The sequence below is a fragment of the Callospermophilus lateralis genome, chromosome 3 (genome assembly GCF_048772815.1).
Source record: "Callospermophilus lateralis isolate mCalLat2 chromosome 3, mCalLat2.hap1, whole genome shotgun sequence".
Lineage (NCBI taxonomy): Eukaryota > Metazoa > Chordata > Mammalia > Rodentia > Sciuridae > Callospermophilus > Callospermophilus lateralis.
In genome coordinates this window covers 140,507,215-140,517,383 of record NC_135307.1, presented here as the reverse complement: position 1 = coordinate 140,517,383, position 10,169 = coordinate 140,507,215, and the positions used below count along the sequence as shown (strand labels likewise).

At 35.1% G+C, this 10,169-nt stretch overlaps 1 non-coding gene across 1 annotated transcript; it reads right to left on the bottom strand.

Moving 5' to 3' along the window:
* Nucleotides 1-360: 360 nt before the first annotated feature.
* On the bottom strand, nt 361-551 carry LOC143396106 (U2 spliceosomal RNA). The gene has a single exon (XR_013090991.1). It is a non-coding gene; the product is annotated as a U2 spliceosomal RNA (small nuclear RNA).
* Nucleotides 552-10,169: the final 9,618 nt, after the last annotated feature.

Below are 10,169 nucleotides of genomic sequence, written 5' to 3'. Positions count from 1 at the left end.
AGTCTTTGATTCACTTTGAGTTATTTTTTTTTTGTTCTGTGTGAGAGATAAGGGTTTAATTTCATTCTGTTACATATAGATTTCCCAGCACCATTTGTTGAATAGGCTATGTTTGTGGAGACTTTGTTCAGTATGAGATAATAGTATTTATGTGGTTTTTTGTCTCTGTGTCTCCTATTCTGTACCATTGGACTACATGTATATTTTGATGTCAATACCATGCCATTTTTATTACTATTGCTCTGTAGTATAGTTTAAGGTCTGGTGTATGATGCCTCCTGCTTCACTCTTCTTGCTAAGGATTGCTTTACCTATTCTGAGTCTCTTATTTTTTCAAATGATTTTTTTTTAGTCTCCTGAGGAGAGTGCACTCTTCCTGAAGTTACTGCGATACCAGGTCAATGTGTGGAGTGGACGGAGCAAGCTCCTATTCCATTTCCCTGCACCAAAAATCCATTTAATATATCGTCCTCAGATGGAGAACATATCAGATATTAAACTGATAAGAACAGATACTAAACTTGATTTTAGCCAAAAGGCCAAAAAGCAATTCCAAATGAATTTTATAATTGTTTTTTCTAGTTCTGTGAAGAACCTAACTTATCAACTTTGGGAAGGATTTTGGTTGGGAAAGAAAACCATGCAATTCAAAGTATAGAGGAAATGATATAAGAACATCATCTGCTTAGATAACTTTTTTTTTTTCATTTATTCAGGCATCATCTTTGTGAGCTATAAAAGTTTATTTTTTTTTTTGACTTTGAAGTTTCAACAAAATACAAACATTCTTTTTGGATTAACTTTTTTTTAATTTTGAAGAGAGCTTTTTAAAAAGTTTTAGAATAATTTTATATTGTTGGGAAAGTTGCAAAGTTCATCCAGATTCCCTCATTGTCAATATCTTATAATATCATAATATATTTGTCACAATTTAAAAAAACACTGGTGTTTACTATTAACTAATTGTCAGACTTTATTTGGATTTTGCCAGTTTTTCCATTGATGTATTCTGTGGGTTCCAGGATCCTGTACTTGATTGTCATTTCTCCATGGTCTCTTATGGTTGAGGGCAGTTTCTCTGTTTGCTTTTTGTTCATGACCTTGACCATTTTGTGGCGTTCTCTCTGGATGTCCTGTAGAATGTCTCTAAACATTGTGTTGGTGTGTCATTTTTTTTTTCCATACGTTTACTCTGGAAAAGTCTAATATTACATTGGAAAAATCTTGCAGGTTAAGTGTCTTTAATGTCATACCACATTGGGAGCTTTATAATGTCCACATGATACCACTGAAGATGTCCACCTTCATCACACTGTAATTTCTGAGAATGTTTAAGAATAACTCTAGAACTTGTTGGAGCATTTCATCACCAGAAAGGGGATGTGAAGTTTGAAGCGGGACATTGTCGGATGTTCTGTCCTTTGATGTTCCCCCTCTTCCATGAGTCAGTAACCTGACTTTCTCTAGGGTCAATGTCCTTCTCCAAATAGGAAAGGACAAGAAAAAACGCCAGCCATGTTAAATGGCGTTTGGTTTGTGCCTGCACAGCCAGAGCAGGAGGAACACACTGGCTTCCAATAACTTACAAAGAAGCTCTGCTGGGTCATGTCTCGCCCTCCCACAGCAAGCCCTTTGAAGTAAGAGAACATTCCCTGGGAGAATGATACATGGCCCCATTGTAACTGTGTCAAACACCATGATAAATCTTGAAATTAAGGAGCCACAGCTGGGGATGGGCAGAGACACCCTCACTCCCAACCTTTCAGACTCATCTAAGTGTTCCTAGGCTGCTTTTGCAGAAGTCTCTTGCCCTCTTTTCCAAGGTAAGAGGGCCACTCCTGAAACCCTCTCTGAGTCCAGTCATCAAGATATTTTCTAAAACATATACAATGTGCTGAAAATAATCTCTTTTTTCAGGTTTATTTTTCTTTTCGTGCATACAGCTTATGTACACATAAGCAACTTTTTAAAAAATTATTTTATATTTTAAGGTGGAGAAAAAGTCTCTGTATGCATTGATCTTACCTAATAAACCAGAACTCTTATTCTTAGGTGGACTTGGGAAGGGATAAAGAACAAAGGGAAATGATGACTTTTTTTATTGGCTTATGTTCTGTGTAGTTTAAAATGAGCTATGCCAACTTCCTTTTAGGAGTACAGCCGAATACCGACTGTCCCACGTTAAAGGTACATGATTGAGTAAATAATACAAGTTTGACATTGGGTTGGCTATCTCCTACATCAACCTCTCCCAGGCTGGACCTCAGGGGAAGGAGAGGCCCATGGATATACAAACAAAGACTGACTTCTGGAAATTACAACTTCTCTCAAGACACAGTTCCCTGTGGACTTTTACTACATTTTTTGGTTTTAAATGGAGATGAGGAGGATTTGCACAAATTGAACCATATGACAAAATCCTAAAAACTAAATTTAATTTTGCGAGGCTATTAGCCGGATGATTTCTGTTTCAATTAGAGAGACTAATTTAGAAGAACTTTCAAAGCACTCTTTTACAGAACATTGAAAATGTTAAAGTCAATGTCATCGTGTTCAAGTTTATTAAAGAGAGAGACTGCAAGTTAAACACATTGTTTTCGGAAATGGATCCTTTTCTAGTATTCGCCATAACTCTAGCTTTAAAAATATTGAGAAATGATCAATTTTCAGTTAAGAACATATTTTGAGGTGTACAATTGAATGTGATTAACATATTTATATGTCAATGAAACCATTATCACCAGAGTTAAGACAAAGCATATCTATCACTCCCAAAATTGCCCATGTGCTCCTTGGTTATGCCTTCCTCATTTCCCATTTGCATTTTCTAAAATTATATAAATTAAATCATATATACTGTAGTCTTTTAAAAATCTGGCTTCTTGTAATCAGGTGCGGAGGCACACGCCTGTAATCCCAGAGGCTTGGGAGGGAGAGATAGGAGGATTTTGAGTTCAAAGCCAGCTTCAGCCAAAGTGAGGCACTAAGCAAATCAGAGAGATCCTGTCTCTAAATAAAATACAAATTAGGGCTGGGGATGTTGCTCAGTTGTCAAATGCCCCTGAATTCAATCCCTTGAACCCTGGTACCAAAAAAAAAAAAAAAAAAAAAAAAAAAAAAAATCTGGCTTTCTGCACTCAGCACAGTTATTTTGGGATTTGTTCACACTGTAGTGTATTTCAATAGTTCATTCAGATTTATTGCTAAGTAGCTTCATTTGTGTGGATATATCATACTTTTTCATGCATTCACCTGCTGATTTACATTTCAGTTCCTTCCAATATATGGCAATTACAAATGGCCCTTAATATTTGTGTACAAGTCTTTAAATGGACATATCCTTTTTTTTCCTTAGTTAAATAACTAGGAGGGGACTAGCTGGATTACATGGTACATGTATATTTAATTTTGAAAATAACTACCCAGATATTTTCCAAAGTGTCTGTGCCATTTTATATTCCCTATAGTAGTATATGATAATCCCAGTTTCTCCACCTAACACTATATACACCAATCTTTTTTAAATTTCAATTTCTGATTGTTCTTTGCTGGATATAAATAAAATTGATTTTCGTGCACTTATTTAACATTTCACAACCTTGCTAAACTCACTTACTAATTGTAGTACTTAAATTTTATAGAGTGAATTAAATTTTCCACATAGGCAGTTATGTCTTCCGCAGATTAAAAAAAAAGTTTTACTTTTTCCTTTCAAAATGGGTTCATTTTTTTCAAGCACTGGGGAATGTAGTTCATAAAGTGACTCTGGATTTAATCCCCAGTACTACATGCAAAGCGGGGGGTCCATTTTACTTTTCTTTTGATCTTTTGATTCTGAAAAGAACCTAAAGCTCAATTATGAATATAGTGCTGAACACAGATATCACATTATTTTATTTTATTTGCAATACTGAAATCTGTTTTTAAATCCAGTGGCACTGTACTACTAAGCAACAATTCCTGCCCATTTTTATTGTTTATTTTGAAATGCAGGCCTCACTCAAACTGGAGTTCCAAACTGAACTCCAGTTTGCTATGAACTCCAGTTTGCTAACCTCCTGTCTCAGCCTTCTAAGCAGCAGAGATTACAGGTATGCACCACCATGCCTGGCAACCACCTGATTTTAACACTTAATTTATGCTACAGAGATTGAAAGAATAGGATTGCTTTTAAGATACAAGAATGCATCAGTGAATCAACAAAATAAAGTCACAGGCGTATTTACTTTTTCTCCCATCTTAGAGGAATAGTATCTCATCTTTTATCACTAAGTATCATGTCAACTATAGAGTAGTAGGATGAAGGAGTCCCTATTCCAACTTTGCTGAAATTTTCTTAACTCAAGAATGAAGTTGATCTATTGTCAAATTCTTTTTCTCACCTAAAATCTTTTTTTTTTTTTTTTTTTGCTTTTTAAAATTTGTAACATGGCTTGCTACATGCATTGGTTTTTAAATGTCAGACCAAACTTGCATATCTGATAAACTCCACTTGATACAGCATTTTGCTCATTTTTATGTGTAGTTAGATTCAATTTGCTAAAATTTTGATGAGAATTTTTAACATCACTTTATGAGTTCTGTGTTTCCATTGTCTGGTTTTAATATCAGGGTAATGCTGTACTCCTAAGTTGACTATTCAGGAGTATATTAGTTTTCTGTGCAAAACAAACAACCACAAGCACAGTGCTTCAAACTAGCACCAATTTATTAGTTTAGAATTCTAAGTATCAGAAAACCATCACAGTGTGGCAAACTACTTAGCTCAGCATACCATGAGACTACGAAGGTGGTGTTGGCTATACTGGGGACTTGTGTGGAGATTTAGGAAAATCTCATTTCTCAGTTTCTTCTTCCAGAGAGGATTCAGTCCTGAGTAGTTGCAGAATAGAGATCCCTGTTTCCTTGTTAGCTGCCAGCCCAGGGCCACTCTCTGTCCTAGAGTCTTCCCACATACTTTGCTATATACCCCACTCGCCTTTAAGCTCTCCAACAGAACATCTAGTCCTACATACAGTTTAAGTTTGTGATTTTTTTCTCTGTCAACTGACAGAGAAAACTCATTCCAAAGGATCCATCTGATAAGGTTTGGTCCACGCAGATAATTTTCCCATCTTTGAGTCAACTGATTTGGAAACTTAATTACATTCTTTCATAGTAAAGCCAAGATTACTGTTTGCTTGAAAACCTGGGACAGGATGTGAATACAATTCATTAGTAGAACCAGCTTAGTCTTTAAGTTTTCTTTAAGGGAGAGTTGTTTGCTAAAAAACTCAATTTCTTTAATATATTCAGAATCATGAAAGTTACATATTGCTTCTTGCATGAGGTTTATTAGTTTATATCTTTCAAGGAATTTGTCTAATGAATTTGCATTGTTGAATTTACTGCCACAGTTACTTATAAAAACCCCTTCATAGTCACAGTATATATTCTGTCCATTGAACGTTATCGGTGAGTAATTTGGACTTCCTTCCTTCTTTCCTGGATCAGCCTGCCTAGTTTGTCAAAATTATATATTTATAATCTCCAGTAACTAGTTCTTAGTTTCCTTTATTTTCTTTAATATTTTTCATGTCTTATATCTTATCTATTTTCATTCAGATCTTTGTTTTTCACTTTTCCTGCTTAATTTGGGTTAAATTTCCTCTTACAGGGAAATATAGGTCATTGACTTGAGACATTGGTTCTGCTTCAATAGAATTATTTAATATTGTAAAGGTCACCCAGTATCTATTCACAACATTCAACAAATCTTAATATATTGTGTTTTTATTTCCTTTTTCCATTCTAGCTATCTTCTATTTCCCTTTTGATTTATTTGTGGACATGTGACCTACATAGATGTTTGTAATTTAATTTCTGAATTTCAGTTTTTTTTAAGAGATCATTCTGTTTTTTAATTCTAATTTAATTCTAAATTTATAGAGAACATATTTCACATAATTTGAATTAAAATTAGAATTAAATTTTTTATTTGTTGTGACTTTTTTTCTGGCCAAGTTTATGGTCCATACTTGTAAATGGCGCATATATCCTTGAAAAGAATGTGTATTCTCAAGTCAAGTCTATTGATAAATTAGTTCAGCTTCCCTAAACCCTGCTGACTCTGTGTCTACTCATTCCATCAGTTGTTGACAGCAGGATATAAAATCTCTAACCATGTCTGTGAATTTGTGTTTTCTTAAGTTTCTGAAGACTTTGCTTCATGAACTTTAAAGGTGTTTTATTTGGTACACACACATTTTAAATTATTTTGTCCTCTTGACTAATTGGCATTCTTATCATCATAAAATTATCTACCCGAAGGCTACTCCTGTACTTTTACTTATTTTTTAATTGATTTTTAGGAATTTTTAGGTTCACAGAAAAATCTGCAAGAAGGAACAGCAGATTGCCCATGGGTCCTGCCCCAGGGACCATGCCCCACCACATGCACAGCCTCCCCAAATAAAAACAGCTCATCCCAGTGGTGTACTTATTACAGAGGGACCTGCCTTGACACAACATTCTCAGCAAAGTCCAAGCTTTACAGTAGGTCCACTCTGTGTTGTACATTCTATGGGTTAATGCATAATGACCATTATAGTATCATAGAATATTTTCATGGTCCAAAATATCCTCTCTGGTCTACCTGTTCATCTTTGCCTCTCCTCTAACTCCTGGAGACCACCAAGTTTGTTGCTGTTGTTTTTTGCTGACTCCACAGTTTTGCATTTTCCAGAATGTCATATAGTTAGAATAATGCCATTTTAATAAGGTTGGCTTTTTTTTTCATTGGGTTATATGCCCTTAAGTTTCTTCCATATCTTTTCATGACTATATAGCTCATTTTCTTGGAGTTTTGAATAATATACCATTATCTAGATACTAATTCGTCTACTGTATTAATCCACTTTTATTATTATAACAAAGTGCCTGAGACAGGCTAACTTGATAGAGAAAAGAGGTTTATTTAGCATATAGTTTTGAAGGTTCAAAGTCAGGGTGCTGTCACCAGTTTAGCTCTGATGAGGACAACATCAGCTCTATCACAACATGGCAGAGCACATGTGGGAAGAGATCACTTTTCCAAACAAAAATCCAGAGAGGATGAAATCTCGGGATCTCTTCTGAAAGCATACCCTAAGTATCTCAAGGTATGTTGTACCTATTAAAAGTTCCATCAGATTTCACACTGTCACACTGGGGACCAAGCTCCCCACACATGATTCTTTGAAGAACAAGCGACACTCAAGCCATAGCACCTACTGAAAGACATCTGATTGATTCAAATTTTGGGTCTTTATTAATAAAGCTCCTATGAACATATTTGTGGTTTTTGTATCAACATAAAATTTCAACCTCCTTTGGGTAAATACCAAGTGATTAAGGAATTGTTTGTGCTATGGCTTGGATCTGTAATGGTTCCCAAAAGCTCATATGTTGTAGGCTTTGATCCCTAATATAGCAATGTCCTGAGGTGGTGGGACTTTGGGGAGGTAATTGGATCATGAGTGCTGATTGGATTAAGGATCTCACAACCCAATCATTTCTCCTCTGAATCGCTTGCATTGTCTCACACGTGAGCTTTTGGGGAACATCTCACAACCAAACCATAGCATCTGCTACCAGCAATAAATGAAAGTTCCTCCTGCTCCACATCCTTCCCAGCAAGTGGTATTGTCAGTGTCCTTAGTTTAGGCCATTCTAATAGGTTTGTAATGGTATCTCATTGTTTAAATTCATATTTTCCTGATAACATACTATACACAGAATATTTTCATAGCTTTGTTAACTATCTTCATGTTTCTAACAATAAAATGAGGTATTATGAATTTTGGCCCATTTTTAAAATCAGGTTATTTATTTATTGTTGAATTTTAAGTACTATTTATATGTTTTGGGTAACAGTTTCTCATCAGATATGTTTTTGCAAATGTTTACTCCTAGTTGATGGCTTATCTTTTTAGTCCCTTGACAGTGTCTTTTGCAGAACAGATTTTTTATTATTATTTTAATGAAATTCAGTTTATCACTTCCATCTCTCTTTGGTGTCCTATCTAAAAAAATCATCACTGAACTCAGGCCATCTAGATTTTCACCTATGTTGCCATCTATGAATTTTCTAATTTTGCATTTTATGTTTAGCTTTTAAGCCATTTGGAATTATTTTTATTTGTAGTATAAGGTCTGTGTCTAGATTTTTTTTTTATATTTGCATGTGGGTGTACAGTTTTTCCAGTGCTATTTTGTAAAAAATTTTTTTCTTTGCTCCATTGTGTTAGTTTTGCTCCTTTGCCAAAAATCAGTTGACTATATTTATGTGAACCTATTTCTGGGCTCTCCTGTTCAGATGACCTATTCCTCTATTCTTTCACAACAGTAGTCTGTCCTGATTACAGTAGCTTTAAAGTAAGTCTTGAAGTGATTGGTGTCAGGCCTCCGGTTTTGTTCTTCTCCTTCAATATTGTGTTGAATATTCTGTGCCTTTGCCCATTATTTTATTTCTGTCCTTTTGTGGTTTTAGAATGCCATTTCAACCATCATGTAGGCGGTCTAATTTTTTTTAATCTACCCTGACACTTTTACCTTTTAACTGAAATATTTGAGTCATTTACATTGACTGTGACTATTGATACTGTAAGGCTTAACTCTATAATTTTTTATTCATTTTCTATTTGTCCTATCTTTTTTTTTTACTTCTCCTTCTTTTCTACTTTCTTTGGAATAAGACAAATGTATTTCATGATTCTATTTTATCACGTTGTTTTTATATTAACTGTACTATGTTTTATTATTTTAGTCATTCTCTTACAATTTGTCTTGAGCTTATTACAATCTACCTTCAAGTGATACTGTACCACTTTATATGTGGTGAAAAATAACTTATAATGATATACGTCATTTTTATGCTATTTTTCTATATTTTACATAATAAAGAACTTATCAAAGGTAAAAGAAAGAAGGAAGGAAGGAAAGAAGGGATCTAGAAAAAAAAGGAGACAGAGGGAAAAAATAGAATAATAATTCCTTACTTGCAATTCCAAAATCCAAGAAATTCTGCAAACCTGATTTCCATGACATCATTTACAGCCACACTATATGAAATCTTAGTTGGTAGCAAACTAAACTAACATGAGTTTTTTAATCTGCATTTATCCATCTTAGTATTATTATTTATATATTTTTCTACAAAAATTTCGGTCAAAAAGTCAACAGAATAGAACTGAAACAGCCACTCTTGAAAAGGTCTCCTTGCCAGGTTGGTTCTTCACTAAACTCTGGAACCTTGGATTGTGGGAAGGTTGCTACCATTCCCCAACTTATAGTGACGCTTCACTATGCCCACGCTATTCATGCAAACCCCTGGTTTATGCTAATAACCTGCTTTTCTCCTGAGATTCTTGAGTTTCAGCAAGTGCTGAGCAGAAGCATGCATATACCTCTGAGTACCAAGTGTCTCATGAGCTTCTCTGGCAGTCGACATTTCACTGTGTTGTAGCAATTTGTGGCCAGAGATGTTAAGTGCATCCTGTGAGTTCACTGAGGAATACTCCTGGAACCTTATTCCTGGTTTCCTCTGAACTTCTCCTCATGAGCGTTTTTCCTTTGCTGGTTTTGTGTCTTTATGTTGTAAAAAGTCATATCCAGGAATATAAATGCATGATAAACCAGGCCTGGAGGCAGTCTTGGGGACCCTGGACACAGAAGTGAGCATGAGTGATGACAGGGTGTTACTCCAGAGTTTGCTGGGATTGTGATGTAGCATATGCTATATATGCACCATATAACTTCTTAAAAATCCCCCAGATATGAACTTCAAAATACATGTTACCTGTACTTTTCAATGAATGATTTTGGAAGTATGCCCCAAACCATAACATAAAATAAATAGTTTGCAGATATAAGTAGTGGAGATTTTCTTTAACTGCAGATCTTTTCCAGAAAGGAGAAACGGACTTTATGACAGAATGATGATGATGATGGTGATGATGATGATGATGATGGTTGTTATGTTTTAGATGTGAGGTATCCCCCAAAACTCATGTGTGGATTAATCAACTGATATGGATCAACTGGGTGATAACTTTAAGCAGGTAGGGTATGGCTAGAGGAATTAGATCACCTTTGCCTTTGTTGCTTACATTTCATCCCTGATGAGTGGAATACCCCCTTTCCTGGTAGCC